Raw genomic sequence first — 10,918 nt, 5'->3', positions numbered from 1 at the left:
TCATTTGTATTTTAATAGTATACAAATAAACATACGATCATAAAAATAGCAGTTATTTCAATTTTATTGATATGTCTAGATGTAGATAGATAGATAAATACGAATACCGCCCTTATAAACATGTAATCTAATCGTACAGCAGTGCAAAGCACTATTAATTTGTATAACGAATGTAAGTAAGTAGTTGTTAATGAAAATGACAAATTATTTATAGTCTGTCCAATATTTGTTTAAGATATCCACGCAGATAATGTATTGCAGAATTATAATGTTTTGTAAACGTTACCTTTCGATTCGTAACCAGGTACATTGATTAAATAAAAGTAAATATACTTTGACGTAATTATAAATTCTTCTTGTAGGTATTACACGAATTATTTTACGTAAGAATAGCAAGGTGACAGAACGCAGGAATTTTCTTCTATTTGCAATATTTACTTTTACGATTAGTATAGGTAACTATTGCTAGATAACATAAATCAACCAGTCAAGTGGCAACCGGGAAACATCAAAGGTTTTCAATGTATCAATTTTCTAAATTTATCTGTACATCCTACCGGAAAGACATAGCTAATTTGCCAATATACCTATCAAAATTTTAGGCGATACAATCGCATTTATATACAAAAACTCCTACGTTTGGCCCTTTGATTGACAACTTTTCCAAGGAAGTTGTCAAGTCAAAAAGAGCACACAAAGATGTAAGATGAGATATTCAACTATCCAATAAAAAAATCAATAAAATCGAGGAAGAATCGCATAAAAAGAACAAATGAACCTCCTTTTTTTAGAGTCACAAAATTGATTATTTCTGTGCTCACAAACAGATAATTTAGAAATTCAAAAGGTATAGACAAACGAATCAAGGGAAAAGAGGATGATAATGTCTTCATTGGTTATAGAACCGATACACTTGATTCTTCTGTTCACATTAGAACTAGGGGATGAAGTAGCGAATTGATTCGAAAAGTATTACCAGAGGGCGGTAAAAGAGAAAACGCTAGAAGCAGATGATGAAAATACCGTGGATAAAAAAAGGGTAGAGGTATTGGAAAAAGCAGGAAAACCAAGACGACACTGTGGATGTTAATAAGAAAAGAGAGCGACAGGATGGTAGAACACGTGGGACATGAAGAGCTAGTTAGAAGCAAATTAGAAGCAGAAGCAGGATTAAATAGAGAGAGGAAGACATAGATTAAATTACTGTCCGCAAATGGTTAGAGAAGAGTGTGTTCTTTCGTCATAACCTACAGTAGGAGTCTTCAAAGTTTTGAGAACAAGATGCATCATCATCATCAAAGGGTCTACAACTTGTTGTACGCCCATCCTTCTATCCTCAGCAAATTTTTCATCCCACATTGTTAACTATATATTTGCCAACAGTAATCTAATCTTATATCTTATCTCAGAAAGTGTCCTTGGCATCCTTGGGGGCATTTGTTATTCTACCTTTTCCATCAGGTACATCTTCATTTTCAAACTACTCCAAATATTATATTTTCAACAACCTATACACTACAGGGTGCGAAACATGGACAGCAGGCGCGGCGAAAAAGAAAAGGTTAGAAGCGTTTGAAATGTGGTGTTATAGGCGAATGATGAGGATACCGTAGGTAGAGAGGGTTAGAAATGAAGAGGTATTAGAAAGAATAGGAGACCAGAGGACTCTATGGAAGTCAATAAGAAATAGGCGAGATAGGTTGGTAGGACACCTTGGACAGTCAGAGACATATTAGAAGCAGAAACGGGAGTTAGGAGGGGTAGAGGTAGACCTACTTTAGATTACTGTTTTAGGGAAATGCGAAGTTTAGCTCAGGACAGGAAAGAGTGGATGGAGGTACGTGTGAAACCAATCTTAGGACTGACGACCTTATGATGATGATGATACACCATATCTTTTGCAATTTCTCTCCCCTTGGTAGCTGTCGCAATTCATCATCAGAATGTAGACAACGCGATGCTTGAGACGGTATTTTATGATGCTATTTACGATTCTAACCACCGCGAACGCCCGCACGTGATAATTATTTGTGGCAGAACCACACACAACAATCCAAACGGTCACATACACCTCGTGAGCCGCATGGTGCTTATTACCAATCCAACGTAGGCCCAAAATGAATACCATTTGACACAATTAAATCTGGGCTTCCCATTAACTTTAACCTAAGTGGTTCCATCGAGGAGCTTTTGGCCATAGTCACTACCACATTCTCGACCACTTCTACGACTATTTGACCACATCCTACACCATAAAATTGGCAAATTTTAATCAAACGTTCTAATTAGGGAAGGACCGTGAATGTGAGGGGCCCTGGACTACCACTACTTTTGAGCTTACTTAATTAAACAAATTAATTACCATTTTGTCAAAAAAATTTCTTTAATGATAGAAAAACAATTAGGGTAATTGTTTGTAGTTCTTAGATAATTTTTTCATTTTCTAAATTCACAATGTATTATCCATTGTATTCAATGGGGGCTAGGGGCCCTTTATATCCACAGGACCCTGAGCTGCAACCCAAAAAGTCCATATTAAGATCTGGCTCTGTTTCCAATTAACTAACAACATTTCTAACTAGATTTTGAAGCTAGCTTAATAATTATTGTATTTAATTTCATTCCTTTATTAAACGTTCCAATTGTGCTTTCATCCCCTATCTCAGTTGAACAAATTTCCTTTAGAAACATAATATTATACAGTGATTATAAACTGACTATTAATTGCACAATAAATAATTTAACATTTGTACTTGCCTTCATTTTTTGTTGTTATTTTGAGAATTTCATAATAATTTCATTCGCAATAAAAATTTTCATTTTGGATTATGCCCTCAGTAAAGGCACTAATTATTAGCAAATAGCCTTAATGTGTAAGAAATTGTAATGAATTATTATGGTTAATTACTTCCCTTTAAAACTAAGCAAACTGAGTAAAAAATATTAATTACTAAATGGAAAAACTATAAAACATAGAATAAAAATATAGCTACCTGCATAGTTTATAGAACCATTAAAATATTTCGATTACAAATGAGTATACTTCGAACGTATAGTTTATTAATTATTAAATGTAACCTTGTTTCGGAAGATAATACTAATGAATACGACACTTTCACGTTTCAATGTTCTAATTATTTTCCCATCAGAATGTTTACATAATCGCTATTTCCGGAATAGTCGATTATAGCAATAGATACATCAGTATGTTGATGTTAAAAGACAGCAAAAGTCATATGATGGAAAATGGAAACACCAATTCAACATTAATTACGACGAATTTGGTCAAACCTTACAAAAATTATTTATTGTACATTACAGACGAAAGACATAATTTTTGTGCTATAATATATATTTACAGAATTTGCTGCCGTCACTTTAGTGAAAATGTGATTTCCCAGTTTATCAAAATAATCGTTTGATTCTCTACACTACCCACATAACTTATAATAGAATAACAACTGAAAGCATCTTCGACGATTTGTAACATTCTTTTTATTTTTATAAATAAAGTGCACAAGGTTCTTGCCATTTTATTTTTTCTTATTTGAAAGAGTTGACAAAAAGAAGTCACTTTTATGTTCGTAAATGGTTTTAATTTGCAAACCCGAAAAAGATTGTTACATGTGTAATATAAATGGAGCGAGGCGCTGTACAGGTTCGAAACGTGGACGATGGACGCGGCGGAAAAGAAAAGGTTTGAAGCGTGTTACAGGCGAATGATGAGAATACCGTAGTTACAGATGATTAGAAATGAAGACTTATTAGAAAGAATCTAACGTCCCTAGACAAAAATTTTCAGTCTCTCATAGTATTTCGGCGTCTCTGAGAGCGTCTCTCACAGTCTCTATATGAGAGACTCGAACGATAAAATTGTTAATTCAGAGATTCGAGTCTCTCACAGAGAGACTGAATGAATAAAACTGATAAACTGGGAGACTCGAGTCTCTCGTAGAAAGACTGGGATCTGTGAAATATGTTGAAATTTTAATCATGTCTATCGAGACACCAATTATTGAGAAATTCGAGTCTCTCGTTCAGAGACTGGATACGAAATGAGGATCTTTCTATGAGCGACTCGAGTTTCTCGTTCAGAGACGCTAAACAGTTTTTTTTACAGTCTCTCGACAGTCACTCTCAACGGCACCAGAGAGATTCGATGAGAGACGGAGACTCCAGTCTCGCTTTCAGAGACTCTGAGAGACTGAACATTTTTATCTCGCGAGAACAAAGGACTGTATGGAAGTCAATAAAAAATAGACGAAATAAATTGGTAGGGCTTCTTAGACATTACGAACTAATTAGAGATATATTAGAAACAGAAACCGGATTAGATTACTGTTTACAAATAGTTAAGAATGTGAGATGTTCTAGGTTTATGGAGAAATGCAAAGATTGGCTCTGACTCAGGATAGGAAAAAGTGGAGGTGTACGTCCAACCAGTCTTAGGACTGACGACCTTATGTTTGCTATAATTTATCATACATTGATTATTATTTTTTTTTTATTTACTTGAAACTTCAAAATTCAACTCTGTCGGGGGGGGGGGGGGGAAAAGGACTTTCAATATTTGAATGGGACATATACTGTTTGTGATCAGATTTACTTGAAACTTGCGTCTTAATACTCCCTCATTTAATTTGTGAAACGCTTATCTCGGCATTTTAAAAAATTCAACGTCCAAGGGGAGGGGTTGCAATTTTTGTTTGAGACATATTTTATTTGTTGTTGAATTTATTTGAAATTTGATATTTATGCTCTTTGATATAATCAGTCAAATGAAAAGAGGTTGCAACGTTTCCATGCGTTTTTAAAAATCAACCCTTAAGGATGAAATGTTGTTGCTACGTTTGCATTTGAAATCTGAATTGAATTGAATTGAAGCTAGCGACATCACATAAAATTAAAACTTTGTAGGGGTGAATTAGGAGTTAAAAGGTTTTATGGAGAAAGAATATTAATTTGGTAATTTTTTACATAAGTTGACATTGGAATTGAGACATGAAGTTTAGTGAGGTAGATAGTACTCACCAAGTAAAGTAGTGTAGTAGTATTTACTAGAATTTTGTTTATTATTTGTTTAAAAATGAATGTGACTGAGATACAGGCCCTTAAAGTTTTCTTAATTTGAGGAAATTCCGGTAGGTACGGTCCTGACTTCAGCCTTCCGTCAGCTGTTCCCACCAAAGAACGTTTGTTCTAAAACATATCTTCCTAACATTATTCTAATGTATCAGCCAGGCAGGAATTAAACAAACTTGAGTCTGTCATACATCTACCTAACTAAACAATGACGTCATCAATGCATACTTGGCGAGAACAGCTGACGAAGGGCTGCAGCCAGGGCCGTACCAACCGGAATTTCCTCCAATTAAGAAAACTTTAGGAGCCTGTATCTCAAGCTACATTGGTTTCCGCACGGAATTAATGCTACCACACGATTCTACTTGGTGAGTACTACCTACCTGACTAAACTTCATGTCTCAATTCCAATGTCAACTAATGTAAAAAATTACCNACCTAGATGAGTTGTTATTTCAAATTACATATCATCCAAAATCTGTAAACCTGATTAATGTAAAACAATGAACTTCAGTAATGTAATCGCACTTGTAAAACAAGCAAAGATGAAATTGATTTAATTTATGCAATATGTTCTGGATAAAGAGTAGGTATAATTTATTATGAGAAATTGGAACCTGTCAGCAAAACAAAACTTAGTGCCGGCATATAAACTGTAAAATATTACATAATTTCCTCAATTTTGTAAACAGAATTTGAGCTAATGTTAATATTTTATAGAAAACGTCGTGTCAAAGAAAATGCCTATAAATTATACAAGTCAAGTCATGGATGTAAAACAGAAAATATGCGTTCGCACAGGATGTACTAAATTTAGTAGACCGTAATATTAAAGATGTTTTGGTCAGAAATTTTGGTAATTCTTTACATTAGTTGACATTGGAATTGAGACATGAAGTTTAGTCAGGTAGGTAGTACTCACCAAGTGAAGTAGTGTAGTAGTATTTACTAGAATTTTGTTTATTATTTGTTTAAAAATGAATGTGAGTGAGATACAGGCCCTTAAAGTTTTCTTAATTTGAGGAAATTCCGGTAGGTACGGTCCTGACTTCAGCCTTCCGTCAGCTGTTCCCACCAAAGAACGTTTGTTCTAAAACATATCTTCCTAACATTATTCTAATGTATCAGCCAGGCAGGAATTAAACAAACTTGAGTCTGTCATACATCTACCTAACTAAACAATGACGTCATCAATGCATACTTGGCGAGAACAGCTGACGAAGGGCTGCAGCCAGGGCCGTACCAACCGGAATTTCCTCCAATTAAGAAAACTTTAGGAGCCTGTATCTCAAGCTACATTGGTTTCCGCATAGAATTAATACTACCACACGATTCTAAATGGTGAGTACTACCTACCTGACTAAATTTCATGTCTCAATTCCAATGTCAACTAATGTAAAAAATGACCATTAATTTTTGCAAGCAAAGCCTAATCGAGAAACTAGTTAAATATATTTATTTATTAGCTATCATTGCATGATATGTCGTCATTGTAGATTATAGGATTTTAATACAAAATAAAATACGTTCACGTGAATGACGACAACCCATACAATGACTTGCATCAATGTTAGACGAATTCGGAAGACGATTCATCACTCTTGGAGTGTGACCACGGTTAACAAAAGTTAAGACTGTGTCGAAAAACAGCAGTAATTATCTTCTTCGACTGTTCGCAGACGGCCGGATTGATTATGATACCACGACATCAAGTGACCGACACACGACAGCACGTATTATTAGCACCAAACCGAAAACGTTTGTATCAGTTTGTATTCAGTCCTCCGTTAACTTTCACGCGATAAACATGTAGGTAATCCACGAAGTTTATTACTGACGTATTGTTTTACTACGCGAAATAAAGCCGCAAATACCTACAAAGTGAATTGCAACAACGTGTGATTTATTATTGCCCACAAACCAATATCATTAAGAGAAATAAGTAGATAATTATTTGACGTAAGTAAAAAACTTTTCTTTTTCCCGTTTTTGCTTTAATTTAAACTTCATCTAGTTTTTTGTCAACTTGTTGCCGTTTTTTGTTTTCTTTCTTGAGTTTGAGTTTATCCCATCAACGTTCAACTATTTTTTTTTTCGATGTATAAACCTTTGAAGACTTTTGGGACTGTAGTAGGTGTATTATAAAATTATGCCGTATTGTTAGCGGTAATCATTAATTGAAGTTATTAAAAACGACATATCTTTATTGTTTGATAATTTTAAGTAGGCACTTGAAATCGAAAGATAATGTTCATAAAATAAGTTTAGCTTCTGTAAAACTATTCAGAGGGTGCAATTGTGCCTCACCAACACAGTCTGTAGGTACAAATCAAAGAAAGAAGCAATGTAAGCTATGGTATATGACGTATGACTGTTTATTGTTACTTAGGCCAGGTTAGGTTGGGTTAGGTAGGGTTGGGTTAGTAGAATTGAGTAAAATCAATATGGATCATATTTTTTTCCGCTCATTTCTCCGATGTACTTATAAGATAGTACGAACTCACACCCTCTGTTAATAATTTTATGTTTTTTTAATGATTTTTTAATGATACATAATCACTCAAATTTTAATTTTAACCTGCATCATCATCATCATAAGGTCATCAGTCCTAAGACTGGTTGGACACGTACCTCCACTCTTTCCTATCCTAAGCTAACCTCGCATTTCCCTAAAACTAGAACAACCCACATCCTAAACTATTTGCAGTAATCTAATCTAGGTCTACCTCTACCCCTCCTAACTCCCGTTTCTGTCTCTAATATATCTCTAACTAGAACTTCATGCCTGAGAAGATGTCCTACCAATCTATCTCGCCTATTTTTTATTGACTTCCATAGAGTCCTCTGTTCTCCTATTCTTTCTAATACCTCTTCATTTCTAACCTTTTCTACCCACGTTATCCTCACCATATAACAACACATTTCGAACGCTTCTAACCTTTTCTTTTCCGCCGCGCCCACAATCCATGTTTCGCACCTGTACAACGCCGCTCTCCAAAAATCTAGTAAATAAAATTTAAAGCTTATAATACAAAAAATGTTTGATTTCACGAAAACAATATATTAAAATTAACATTAACTCACAAATCCATCAGAATTAATAATTTTTCGTTTAGCATTGCATATTTGGTCTTGGTTTTAGTGTTGGTCTTTCTCGTTCGGTATTGGTCTTGATCCTACACTTTCGCATAACTAAAACCAAGACCAATTCTTCTCATCACGATTAATTAGTTGGAGTGTGTTTTACCTAATGATCAAATGATCATCAAATTTCGTAACTTCAAACCTGCAATTTTGTGTACAGAATTACAAAAAAAGATATTAAAAAATGTGACACAACAGTCAAATATAAATGTCTTCGATGCCTTGTGGGTAAATGACGCAAAATAATCTTCTAAAAAAGTTGCACTAAAACCGTTTGTGGCCGTGTACATTCATTAGGTAATTTATAGTTTTTTCTTTTTACTGCTTATTATGTTTCAGTACTTGATGAATGTACATAGAACGTAAAACCATTAAACTTTGTAACACTTATTGATAAGTTTGAGAAATAACCGATTAAGAAACTTTGTCGCATTTTATCGATGAATCGAATCACTTTACGGTAACGTTTCAGTGAATTACATTTCAGCAGCAATTTTGAACCATGACAAAGAAGAGATTATAAAAATTAGCAGAACATTAAAAGAGTACATGATTTATAAATTATGTCAGACAAACGAAGCTAGCACAACAAACTGGTTAAAATTTTAGGTGCTAGTGATATCCAAATCTTCCCTTAATTTGTTGAAGATGTCCTAATCAGAACACAATAATGAATAAATAATTATTAAGCCAAGTCCTACACGTTTATTTATTCCTTATCGTACTATGATTTAAACATCTTTAGGTGCTAAATTTGTGTCTGTAAGATTAAATTTCGAGTATTAAGATAACTAACCTTAAAGGGTATTAAAAAAACGACAGTAATAGAAAATTAATTAAATTAAGAAGACAGCATGTATTAAATCAACACTATTGAATCTTTGATTGTTGGTATTTTCGAAATTAATTTTGGCCACTTTGTTGTGCCACCTTCACGGGGGAAGTTTGGTTACATTTTTAGATATCATTGCTTTTACCGATAAGTAAAAGCCTATTGAATTTAATTGATCATTAGGTACTTAAATTCGTTTATTTTGTAAAGAAACTGATGTTTCAATTGAAATTAACTAACATTAACAATTCTATTGACTTTTTGTTTAATTCTAAATCGTAAAACCAATGACTTCTTTTTATTGAAGTCGACTCGACCTTACGCTATCCTCTGCTTTATGTCCCTACTACTCCTTCCGTCCTGATTTATCTGACTTCCTAGATACCTAAAATCAGTCACTTCTTCTAATTTTTCGTCTCCTACCTTTACATTCGTTCTTTCCCTATTTTTACTTCCCTTGCATACCAGTATTTTTGTTTTGCTTTTATTTATTTTAGTACATGAGTAAACTCCTGTATTTTCTCTAACTCTCTAACGAAACGATGATTCTCTACATCGAAATATTACGTCTCATTCGATCAGTCAGTACTTATATAGTCAGTAAATGAACAAGATTCAATAAAGTAGCTTAAAAATTTAAAACTTAAGTCGATTCATAGAAAATTGAGATGTCAGTGTTTTTTTTTGAAAGCACCTTTACGAAAACTTTTGAAAATCATGTACTGTAATATTATTAAGAAATTGTGTTTACGTCACCACCATGGTCGGTATGAACCAATCAAAAAAGTATTGGCGAACATACCTATATTACAGAAAGTGTGATATAAGCTATGCCTAACAATATTGATTCTGGAAGAGATCAATGATATCGTTGCATACATTCCGTTTTCTATTTCATTTAGAGCACCCTTAAAAGGAAAAATGAAGATCTTATAGAAAGTGAAACTATTTCTTTTCTTTTCCGGAAATATATGGTATTAATGATCATCACATCTCTTTATTTGTATGTTAGGTTTAATTACAAATCAGAACTTTCATTCTAAAAATATTACCCTGCGTATGGTGAAGCATACCATAACAACAGTTACGCGTTGTCTTCTAAAAGGACAATGTGCTTTAAAATTAGGCACTAGAAACCGGTAGGTTTTGGGTATAAAAATAAGTTTACTTTCCATTCCTAAAAATAGATTAACTCCAGGAGGTAGAAATTAGGTAAATTTTTTCTATTTTTAATTCCCTCCCAATACCATAATCCCAAGATACTTTTGGCTTTCACACTTTTAATTATTAATAGTGGTTAATATGGATAATTAATGTGAAAATTCTTTTCGATTTTCCATTCACTACAAACTACCTCAGGTTAATGAGGGAAAATTTTTGTTGCTGTTGTTAAAAAATTATCCCTCATGAGGTAGTTTGTAGTGAATGCAAAATCGAAAAGAATTTTCACATTAATATTTGACTTTAACTTTATGTAAACCCGTATTAACCAGAAAAATTTGTAGATTTATTTTTTTAATACTAAAAATTTTACTGACTTGTAGGAGTTATGTTTGGCCAAACATAAGCTTCTTCCGATAAAACTAATCAAGTAATGATAATTAGTAAATGGTAATAGTAGGCACTGTTTATGAAATGCTTTTTTTAAAAATGAGTCGGTGGTTTTCTACTAATTTTCGGTGAATAATAATAAGAGTTGGAAATAGGAGACTGTGGTAAATATTAATTAAAAATTAGTCTCGCGTTGATAATGCCCACGTATGAAGTGGGCGAAACACGTGTCCGCTCAAATAAAATTATTTGTGGTAATTAGGGGTGAGTATTCCTTTTAATTTTTAATTAATAAGAGCATTGCAAATT

The 10,918-nt window shown here is 33.5% G+C and overlaps 1 protein-coding gene across 1 annotated transcript in view; it reads left to right on the top strand.

Annotated features, from left to right (window-relative positions):
- The first annotated feature begins 6,770 nt into the window (after positions 1-6,770).
- LOC108737775 (cystinosin homolog) overlaps positions 6,771-10,918 on the top strand; it is a 30,138-nt gene continuing 25,990 nt past the window's right edge. The window contains exon 1 of the mRNA XM_025980063.1: positions 6,771-7,041. The gene's annotated coding sequence lies outside the window, so the exon portion shown is untranslated. The remainder of the gene's footprint in view (positions 7,042-10,918) is intronic.

This window comes from Agrilus planipennis, unplaced genomic scaffold, assembly GCF_000699045.2.
Source record: "Agrilus planipennis isolate EAB-ADULT unplaced genomic scaffold, Apla_2.0 scaffold14, whole genome shotgun sequence".
NCBI lineage: Eukaryota > Metazoa > Arthropoda > Insecta > Coleoptera > Buprestidae > Agrilus > Agrilus planipennis.
This window is presented reverse-complemented; position numbering and strand designations above follow the sequence as displayed.